Here is an 11,755-nt window from a genome sequence, read left to right on the forward strand (position 1 = left end):
CCAGCATAATACAGGGCAATTTCCCCATTTTAAGACCCTTGCTTTAATCATATCTGCAAAGTTACTTTCACCATGTCAGGTAACAACATATTCAGGGATTAGGACATGGGCATCTTTGGGAGGGGGAGGCATTATTCTGCCTACCACAGAGCAGATGCTGGATGGCCAAAGCAAAAATGTTAATCATCTCTGCTTTGACTCCTACCACTCTGGCTACTCTTTTGTATCTTTTGCAGACTTATCCTTCTTTACTTGACTTTAACTATTTGCTTTCTCAAGTTTCAGCTCTAGACTTCTTCTATCCTCACTCTATACTCTTTGCCCAAGCAAGCTCATTGAGTCCAAAGCACAATTACCAACTATGATTACATATCCACATCTCCTGTCTAGACATCTCTGAGTCAAAACAAGGTTATTTAAATGCCTACTTGACATTTCCACTTAGCTATCTCAATGGCTTTCCAAATTCAAGATGTCCCAAACCTTCTCTCCCACCCCAGCCCTAACTCAGTAAATGGCACCACCATCCCTCCAGTTATGGGAGCTAGAAAACTAGACAATCATCCTTAATGTCTATTTTCTCCCTGCCCCCAATCCAATTCTTGACCCAGTCATTTCAATTTTACCTCCTTGATCTTAAATCTATCCATCCCTCTTCATCTATTCACCCTCCACTCCAAGCTACCACTTTGGTCTAAACTGTTAACTTTTCTTGCCTGGATTTATGCATTGGCTATCTAAACTGGCCTTTTAGGTCCATTCTAACCTACCTCCATTTTGTTCTTCATACCAGTTCTAGGTTATTTTTCCAAAACGCAAACCTGATCATGTAACTCACCCACTCATAACTCTTCACTGGCTTCTTGTTTTTCTTAAGAGAAATATAAAAATTCTTCCTGTGTGTGGTGTGTCTAAGACAGCGGTTCTCAACCTGTGGGTCGCTACCCCTTTGGGGGTCGAACGACCCTTTCACAGGGGTCGCCTAAGACCATCGGAAAACACATATATAATTACATATTATTTTTGTGATTAATCACTATGCTTAATGTTCAATTTGTAATAATGAAAATACATCCTGCATATCAGATATGTACATTACGATTCAAGGGGGTCGCGACCCACAGGTTGAGAACCGCTGCTTTACACCTTTCTACTTTCCAAAACTTGTACAAAGTTATTGCCCATTGCCAGACTCATAGAGATGAATCAAAATCTACTCTGTTAGAGGTCTAGGTCAGTGAATAAATTCCAATCCAGTATGGTTTTCTCCTCCATAAAATGGACATTATCCTCATTACACCAGTCCAAGTTTTTGGAGGCAAAACTGAAGCTGACTCTGGAATGGACTTTATTAGAAGGACATTGAGTAGAACCCAGCCTGAGGAAATAAGAGGGTAGGAAGCTAATGGAGCCAAATCCACACTCTAGGAACTAGCTGGTGAGGACAATGCCACTGGCACTGCCACTGCCCTCACTACTCCAGGTGTCCGTCTGTTTTCAAGACTGTCCCTTAAGGTTCGAAGACCAGGTGGGAGCATCCTATGAGCCAAACCTGGGTCACCTGGCCAGACTCCAGCTGCCTAGATGCAGGGAGAGGAGATAACTGCCCCCTTTCAGGCCAAAATGGGAGTTGGCATTCAAAACCCGACACTGTTGCCCTCATTTCCTTGTGTTTCTTGAGTGGCACCGGGGCCAAAGAACCTCTGGGTAGGTTATCTATCCATCAGGTTCCTGGAGAATGATCAGCTGCTGAGTGACTAGGCTGGAACTTGAATTTGGGTCTACATGGTGCAGTAGCAGTTAGGGTTCTTGGTATTGAGCAACGGACACCACCTCTGCCAATTTTCATTCAGCAAAAGAGAAGTTATTGGAAGGATGAGGGTGGGGCTCAAAGAATTAACGGGTAGCTGGAGAAGCAAGTTTGGAAACAGACAAGGACCAAGGAGAGATGGAGGGCTTAGCATCAGGTTGTAGGCACATTTTTGCCTGAATGCTGCCACCACCACTATAACGAATGACCTCCAACAAGATCTCCTATCTTGGCCACGTTATCTCAAAATTCAAATTCTCAGGAGAAGGCTTAGCTTTGATGAGATTAGCTTTCATCATAGCCCTGTCCTCCAGGGTAAGAAGGATGTGAGCCTTTAGTGGGATGGGACTTTTGGAGTTACTTTTCCGTCAAGGCCACAAATGACATTACAGTAGTCCCTCCTTATCTATGGGGGATGTGTTCCAAGACACCCAATGAATGCCTGAAACCTGAGATAGTACAAACTCTAAATAGGTATTGGTTTTTCCTTTACAAACATTCCTAAGGTTAAAGTTTAATTTAAAAAAATTAGGCACATTAAGAGATTAACAATAACTAATAATAAAATAGAACAATTATAATATGCTGTAACAATTTATATGAATGTGGCATTATTAAGTAAAATAAGGGTTTTTTGAGCACAAGCACTGCGATACCATAACAATCGATTTGAGAACTAAGATGGCTACTCAGTGACAAGGCTACTAAATGGGTGGGGAGCTTATAGAGCTGGATATGCTGGACAAATGGATGATTCATATCCTGGGCAGGAGGGAGTGGGATGGAGCGAGACTTCACCATACTACTCAGAATGGTGTGCAACTTCAAACCTGTGAATTGTTTATTTCTGGGATTTTCCATTTAATATTTTTAGACCATGGTTGACCCTGGGTAACTGAAACAGCAGAAAGTGAAACCACAGATGAGGGGGGATTACTGTAATATGGAAATGTCACTTATCTATTGTCCTAACAATGGTGCATAGCAAGCAATTACATGCTTTAGAAGCATGCGACAATAGGCTTATACATCTGGTGGTCAGCTAGGCAGCTCTGCTGCTGATCTGGGATGGATTTGCTCACGTGTCTGGAAGTTGGCTGGCTGTTAGCTGATCTAGTCTTACCTTCACTGAAAAGACTAGGGACTCCTCCATGAGGCTAGTTCTGGCATGTTTTTATGTGTAATGGCAGAGGCATGAGAGTGAGGGTAAACCCTATCATACAAGTGCTTTTTAAGTCTTGGCTTGCATCACGTTTGCTAATGTCCTATTGGCCATAGCAGAAAGTACTGCAGAATTTCGTGGCAAAGGGTTCGTATCTAGGGAAAAGTGAAGAATCGGTGCCATCTTTGCCATCCACTGGGGGAATGGTGCATGCCACTATAAGGAGCCAATGTTTATGACAGACATCCACGTCCAAGTTCTTTCCATGCTCCATAACACCTGGGGGCCAGCCAAAGGAGCATTTCTCCAGGATGGACTTCTGTCGTCATTCAATGGTATCACTAGAACGTCAGCTCCACAAGAGTAGGGAATTTTGTCGCTTTTGTTACCCTGTAACCCCACTGCCTTGAACAGTGCTTGACACATTACAGGGGCTTAACAAAGAGTGGTTGAATGGAAATTACCTTGTGAACTAACCAAAATTACTTTATGCATCCAACCAAGATTTTTCACTTTTGTGGGGAGATTGTATGTTACAGAGGAAAGGACTTAGATTTGAAGACAAACCAACCTGGGTTAGAATCTGGGCTTCACCATTTACTACTGGGTGACCTTGAGCAAATTATCCAGTCTTCCTGGGCCTCCGTTTCCTGTAGTGAGAACTTTTTGGGGGTGACTTCTTAGTGCAACCTCCCCATTTTCTGGTAATTGCCCTTCTAATCTTCCCATGTTCAATGTGATAGGGATTCTAGTATGATGTGATCTTGATCCTCTCCTCCAACCCTATCTCAAATGATTGGACGAGGGGTATGGATCTGACCCAAAATGGGCCAATAAGAGTCTATTCTCCATGAATTTGGAGTTCCAGTCTTAGTCTGGTTGACCTTTTAAATGGAGGAGATAGGAACTCAGGAGCTGGCTATGGCCACTATGCATCAGATAGAGCTGGTCTGCAGCAGAAGAGAAGAATAAAGCTCTCATTCAAGATTATTAGGCCTATCTACCTGTCAAACAGCCAGGTAGGTAGCTAGACAACCATCGGTGCAATGAGTAAGGTCAGAGTCTCTGATTCCAGACCACCTTGGTGACGCAGCCAGGGTCACACTTACTAGCTGTGTGACTTTGGCCGCAACATTTAACTTCCTGTGCCCTAGTTCTCATCCGTAAAGTGGGAATGATATTAATACTTACTTCATGAGATTGCCATAATGATAAATAAAAGTGCATAGAACAATATCTACCACATGGTGAGTCCTAAGTAAACACTACCAGTTATTATTTTCCGTTCCATGGATTCCAGAACACACCCTTTGCTCCCTAAAATGAATACCCCTTCCCCACCACACTCCCTTCAGTGGATTGTTTATTCCAATGCAAAGAATCTGAACTAATACCTTTCTTCGCCTATGAAGTAGGGAAAGTTAAGAATCATGAGGTCTTAGAGGGGTAGTGAGGATTAAATGAGATAAGCAAAACTCCTGACACACTGTGAGTACTCAGCGTTTGCCTGCTTCCCATCCTTCCTACCCTGCCTTCCTGAGACTCCAACTATGTTCACTCATCTTGGCCAGGATGGGACCAAATGAAAAACACGGTGCTTCTGGTGGGGACGGTCTTGCCCATAGCTTGGTTTGGCCCCTTTCTAAGACAGGTCTGATCTTTTCTGATAAGGTTGTTAGAACCACACACTTTGATACCCCATTCTGCAGTCAGAGGAGTGAATCATAGATCCTGAGGTGCCTTCCCCAAGGAAGACTTCATATCTGGATGCACTCTAGGTTCTCTCATTGCTGGGGACATGACTCAGGGCACAGCAGCCCTGGAGGGACTGGAGTGGGGCAAGAAGTGGTGGCAAAGAGCTAAATCCAATTCCCCTCATTTGTCCTCGGCTTGCACAATCCTTTCCCTGGTCCTTGGGAGCTACATAGAAAGGAAGGAAGGTGTATCGCTGGCTTAAGAGGACTGCAAATTCCTAACTGGGCAGGTCATAGTAAGTAGTCACGTCCCAGGCCTATAGCTTCCTTAGCAAAGGTCACTCTTTACCTTAAGTGAGCTCTGTCCTTATGCATCTAGGATAACATATTTTTGAAATGTCAGAGTAATTTGCTTGTCCTACTCCTCGAAGGCACAAAACCTAAGGCACCAGAGCACAAGACCCCTCATTGTTCTCTTATTCCCTAATACTATCTCTACGTGCTGTAAATTATAATTATTAACTATCCTGTACCCACCAATGTAAAAAGAAAGTAAGTTTTCCTCCATATTGCCTTTTAGCTAGTCCTAGATATTTCCCAGCTTTGCTTTCTCCTGCCTCTTTAAGCTACCAACAATGGATTTATTTCATGTACCTTCCTGAGGTCTTCTCCTTTGATCCTATTGTATAATTATAATAAGCCACAAAACTGCCATTCTCCTGAGTATCTGAGATCTTGCTCCCTGGCCTATGTCACCAGTTTGGCTCAAACAGACTCATACAAATTCTCTACAGGTTTGGGCATTTCTTATGTCGACACTTTCCTCTTAGTTGCACTAGTCAAGCATCTGCCAAGGCCACACCAAGTCCCCACCCCTCCTTGGATCCCAAACCTGGACCGCCTGACTTCCTGCACAGGATGTGCCACTAGAGCTATCCACCAAACATCCTCCCTGCCCAGCCCATCACTCCCAGTGCCTGAGTCAACTACAGTCATTATATTTTGAGTCTTTGTCAAAGAGCCAGCCTGGGGAAGGGGCACGAGGTTTAGAATCAGACACTCTGGGCTAGAATTCTGAGACCATTATCACTTCCTTGTGTGACCCTGAGCTGGTCACCTCCCCACTCAGAGTCTCAGTTTCCACACCTTTCAAAGAGGCTAGTAGTGATGGCGAACCTGTTGAGCTCGGCGTGTCAGCATTTTGAAAAACCCTAACTTAACTCTGGTGCCGTGTCACATATAGAAATTTTTTGATATTTGCAACCATAGTAAAACAAAGACTTATATTTTTGATATTTATTTTATATATTTAAATGCCATTTAACAAAGAAAAATCAACCAAAAAAATGAGTTCGCGTGTCACCTCTGACACGCGTGTCATAGGTTCGTCATCACTGGCTACGGTAATAATCCCCTTCCTTGGAGTTGGGAAGAGTTCATGAGATGACCTATCTATAGTCCCTCCCACATTGCTCCCTCTCCATACACCACTGTAGTTCTCTATCATCATTACTCCTAAACTATTTAAATAATCTCTTGCCCAGAAGCTTGTCATAAGCCTATTATCAGATCAAGATCTCAGCTTAGTGCTGGGGGGCGGGTCTGGGAGCAGGAAATGGCACTGGAACAGCCAGTCACACCCAATGGTGGAGTGTGTGACCCTGGAGGCAGATTGCTTGGGTTCAAATCCCAACTTGAACTCTACTGAGTTATGAACACACTACAGTATTTCCTGTAACCTCAGTTTCCCCATTTGGCTTATGAGAGGTAAAATAGCAGCATATGCCGCACAGAATTGTCTTGAGGATTAAAAAAAAAATAAACTGTTGGGTGTATAACATGGGATCTGCTACAGAGTACGCACTCAAAACACCTTTGCTATTTAGGCCATTTCCAAGTTTTTGCTACTTTATTTTTTTCGTCTTTATGTAATTTAATTAGGGTAATGCTCCAGGAGAGGAATTACTGCCCCCTAAAATATTTCACCAAATTGCTTTTAAAAGAATTGTGCCAGTTACCATGTCAACGAGCAAATTGTGTAAGTACTGGTTTTGTCATATCTTTGCTAGTACTGACCATTATAACTATTTTAAGTTCTTGTCTCTTTAACAGCAAAGGTAAACAGGGTATGCCAATAAGATTATTAGAACTGGGGAGGTATAGTTTCTTTGAAGAGGGAACTCAGAAAGAAAAAAACTACACACACTCGGTAAATATCTTGAAAATTGAGGATGTTGTTCTTCCTCTCAACTGCTGCTACTTCTCTTTTCTGAGACACCCCTTTCTATAGATCTTGTTTAGATCCGTTGGCTTTGACACTTGTAGATCTGGAATGTGGAAGTGCCCCAAAGTGATGACAATTTAACAGCTTGAGAGAAACTTTTTTTTTAAAAAAAATATATTTTATTGATTTTTTACAGAGAGGAAGGGAGAGAGATAGAGAGTTAGAAACATCGATGAGAGAGAAACATCGATCAGCTGCCTCCTGCACACCTCCTACTGGGGATGTGCCCGCAACCCAGGTACATGCCCTTGACCGGAATTGAACCTGGGACCCTTCAGTCCGAAGGCCGACGCTCTATCCACTGAGCCAAACCGGTTTTGGCTTGAGAGAAACTTTTGATGAAACTTCAGACAGATTTCTACGTCCTTTGAACATGGATTTTATCACGACAACTTTCTTTCTTTCTTATTATTTAAAATATGTTTTTATTGATTTCAGAGGGGAAGGAGAGGGAGAGAGAGAGATAGAAACATCAATGATGAGAGAGAATCATTGATTGGCTGCCTCTTGCATGCCCCACACTGGAGATGGAGCCCGAAACCCAGGCATGTGCCCCAATAGGGAATCGAACTGTGACCTCTTGGTTCATAGGTCAAAGCTCAACAACTGAGCCATGCTGGCTGGGCTATCACGACAGAGAGAAACATAAATTTCTCTGGAAAATAATTAAAGGAGACTAGACTCAGTTTCTCTGTCTGTAAAATGGGAAAGGTGGATTGGGATGAGGAAATCTCCAAAGGGCTCTGCATTCAAAAGGGACCAGCTTCATGGGTCCATAAAGACCTACAAGGACTTGATTGGCAAGACATTTCTTAGGAAGCCAAAACCAAACACTGTGATTCTCAATGCCCTGATTGTTCATCCCAGGAACCTACAGGATGACAGAGAGTTAAGAATTCAGCCCTGACCGGCTTGGCTCAATGGATAGAGTGACGGCCTGCGGACTGAAGGGTGCCAGGTTCGATTCCGGTCAAGGGCATGTACCTTGGTTGCGGGCAGCTCATAGATGTTTCTAACTCTCTAGTCCTCTCCCTTCCTCTCTGTAAAAAATCAATAAAATATATATATTTTAAAAAAAAAGAATTCAGGAAAAGTGAATTGGAGCCCGAGTAGACCAGTAGCCATAGAGTCACCGTCCCCGATCCTCAATCGTAACCTTAGAGATACTGGGAGGGACTCTGGGTTTCCCACTCCCCAAGATCTGGGAGTTCAAGAGAGTTTTATTAAACTTTCTCCATCTTAGCAGCCCCTTGCTTTTTCCCCTTTGTTGAAATTATATTTGCATTATTTATATTCTTCTTTGGCGTTTTTACTTGATTTTTAATATTTTTTTTATTTTGATGGACTTTGGAGAGAGAGATGTTGTGGACCAACATTCGCGAGAGTAAGACCACCAACTCCAATGAGGTCTTAAGCAGTAAGTGAGGATTTATTGAAAGCTGGCCAGCGACTGCCGTTGGCGTTTTCTCCTACGACAGCGTCGAACCTGGTTCTAGGCCAGCTTTTTATACCCAGAAACTACAAAACGGTTGGCTAAACACACACAAAGTTACCTGGGATACAGACACAAAGTTACCAGGGCTACATTAATTAATACTGCCCCGTTACCAAGGTATTATTAATCAACTTTGCCCCGTTGCTCCAGCTACTAAGATAAACTTGCCCCGTACCCTAGCCTACCCTCGACTATAGTTGGTTCCATTTCCCCAGTAACTGCCAACATACCTGAGAGGGACATTCAGAGGTTAAGAGATTTTACAAGGGGGGCTTAACTGTAACAGAGAGAGAAAGAGAGAGAGAGAAACAGAGAGAGAGAGAGAGAGAGAGAGAGAGAGAGAAACATCGATTTGTTGTTCCACTTATTTTTGCATTCCTTGGTTGATTCTTGTATGTGCCTGACTGGGGATCGAACCTGCAACCTTGACATATCAGGTTGATGCTCTAATCCACTGAGCTGCCCGGCCAGGGCTCGTATTTTCACTTGTTACTGTCTGTCTCCTTCACTAGACTATAAACTCTGTGAAGGCAGGGCATACATCTGTCTCATTCATTGTTGTATCACCAGTTTCTGGAAGATGCTAAATGTTCAAGAAATATTACTGGGTTAAAGGTGACCCTAGTGGGCTAGAGATGTGAGGATCACCCAGGCTGCCAATCCTTTGTTTACATACATTCATTTTTCTTTATAAAAACGGTCCTGTAAAATACGAAATTGGTAGAGATGGGATTTGAAAAAGGCAGACTGACTCCAGAATCCATGTGCTTAATTAACCATGAGGCTTTGCGGCGGTGCAAAGGAGGACTGTGCAACCATTAAATCCAGGTGGCAGAAGAATATGTATTGATGTGGGAAAATATTCACAATACGTCAGTGAGTTGAGTCCATCAGGCTTCAACAGGCAGCATTTAGCGCCCAGGGTTATTGGAAGAATTAAATGACTCAATGTGTGAAAAGTACATAGAGTCCAGCCCATGCAAAGTTCTTGGTATGTGTTGCCAAAACAGTTGCTGAACCATATCTCATCGTCAGGATTTCTTAGGGACGAATCAGCCCCTGGGCCATAGTGTGGGAAGACACCCTGTCATTGAAGCCCTGCCTCCGCGGGCTTGAAATAATGTAGGGTACACCTCTCCACCTCTCTCCTTTCCCATCCTGGGGGATGGGAACACGGTACAGACAACAGCTCTCTCCAAAGATATCTCTTCATCAAATCCTCTCCTCTCTCCATATTTGATCTGGTCCAGAGGTCCAAGAGTGGTGAAACCGGTTCTACACTTTTCCTTTGTAACTTCTGCATAGGAGAAGACCTAATAGTCACTTTGGGACAAGATATCCCTAAGTTGACATTCTTTAGAAACAGAAGCAGGGAAAGGCCCCATTGCAACCTCCTGTTACGCAACTGAGCTTACTGCAAACAAATGATTGCTGACCAAGGCACAAGTCCTAATAACTTGTGCTTGGATGGGGTGTTCCTCCTGAAGTGGGTAGGAGTAAGAGGAACCAGAGCGGAGAGTCTAAGTCAAAATCCCCCAAGTTCAAAGGCCTGAAACGGGGTAGAAAAAGGAAGACAGAGTTAAGGGCCAGGACCAGGGCCCCAGAGCTGAACTTCAATTGAAGAGAAAGTTGAATTCGGAGTGAGGTGATGCCCTGGGCAATGGCCCACTCCTGCTTTTCACAATTGGTTTTTGAACTCCATAGCCTGTGATGAGCAGTTGGCTTAAAGGGGTAAGGCCAGGCATGGCGTTCCTGGCCTTTGGTGGAATCATTTTTGGAGTGGGCTTATGGAGCCAGAAGACTTGACTCTTGGTATCAGCTACCAATGTCATTGTCCAAAATGGTACCAATTAGCCCTGCCGTTAGCCATGTGTGAACATAGCTGAGAGTATGAAGGTGCAGAGTTACAGGCAAAGGAGTGCCCAGGATGTCCCAGGCAGCTTTGCGACTTTAAGGGGAGAAAGGGTTGCAGGGGGAGAGCTGACAAGGCACTCATCCAGCAGGCCTGTGTTCCAGACAGTCCTTTGGCTTCGCTGTAGTTGGATTTCTTATTTTTTAAATATTTTTTATTGACTTTAGAGAGAGGAAGGGAGAGAGATAGAAAGATAGAAAGATCGACGAGAAAGAAACTTGATTGGCTGCCTCCTGCACGCCCCTTACTGGGGATGGAGCCTGCCACCCGGGCATGTGCCCTGACCAGGAATCTAACTGTGACCTCTGAGCCACACTGGTTGGGCTGATTCCCACGTCTTGATTATCCTTAGTTCCTGGTCTGTGTCCTTTACAGGTTAGACTTTTCCTAATCCCCCCCTCTTGCCCATTACCTGGTGGTCAGTTCTGCATAAGGAAAGGGTCACTGGTCCTTGCCCGTCTTTGCCTTTTCACCCTGGGCTGGCTCCCCTGAGCTCCTGAGCCCATTCCGAAAGGCTTGCTGGACTCTACTTAAAGGTGCTGTCTGGCCAGGGCATTCCTACCTTCATCTATTCTCTTACCTCTTGGTGAGATAGGATAGCAGAATGGTTAAAAGGACAGGACCTGGAGTGAGAGTGCTTGCGTTCAAATGCTGACTCCCCCTGCTATGAGCTGAGTAATTCAGGGCAAGCTGCTTAACCTCCCTGGGTCTCAGTTTTCTCTTGTGTAAAATGGGAATGAGAGTAATAATGCCTAACTCATAGGGCTGTGGAGAGGATTAAACTGAGTTCATGCATGTAAAGGCATGGATATTAAATTCATTGCAATGAATGAAAGGGACAGTCCTGTACAACAAAGAGTCATCATCTCACCCCAAATCACTAGTGTATGGAGCCTGAATGTCTGGGAGGAGTCACAGATCTACCACATACTAGTTTTGTGACTTTAGACTCACCCTTTCTGTGCCTCAGTTTTCTCATCTGTAAAATAGGAGCAATGATATGAACTGTAAAATAAGAACAATGATAGCCTACCTCATAGGGTTGCCCTGAGGCTTAAATGAGTTAATATATACATTTCATTTTATAAAATATTTTTTATTTACATATGTTAAATGTTTTAACTATTTTATTTTTTTAAAATATATTTTATTGATTTTTTTACAGAGAAGAAGGGAGAGGGATAGAGAGTTAGAAACATCAATGAGAGAGAAACATCGATCAGCTGCCTCCTGCACACCCCCTACTGGGGATGTGCCCGCAACCAAGGTACACGCCCTTGACCGGAATCGAACCCGGAACCCTTCTATCCACTGAGCCAAACTGGTCAGGGCTGTTTTAACTATTTTAAATATATCTTAGGACCAGGCCTGGCACATAATAAGCTACAGGCATTACTG

At 43.7% G+C, this 11,755-nt stretch overlaps 1 long non-coding RNA gene across 1 annotated transcript; it reads right to left on the reverse strand.

Moving 5' to 3' along the window:
• Positions 1 to 4,580: 4,580 nt before the first annotated feature.
• LOC106727624 lies at positions 4,581 to 9,205 on the reverse strand. The gene is made up of 3 exons (XR_001363849.1): positions 9,194 to 9,205; positions 7,160 to 7,165; positions 4,581 to 4,660 (listed from the first exon to the last, which is right to left on the reverse strand). It is a non-coding gene; the product is annotated as an uncharacterized LOC106727624 (long non-coding RNA).
• Between the last annotated feature and the right edge of the window lie 2,550 nt (positions 9,206 to 11,755).

The sequence above is a fragment of the Myotis brandtii genome, unplaced genomic scaffold, assembly GCF_000412655.1.
Source record: "Myotis brandtii unplaced genomic scaffold, ASM41265v1 scaffold456, whole genome shotgun sequence".
In the NCBI taxonomy this organism is placed as follows: domain Eukaryota; kingdom Metazoa; phylum Chordata; class Mammalia; order Chiroptera; family Vespertilionidae; genus Myotis; species Myotis brandtii.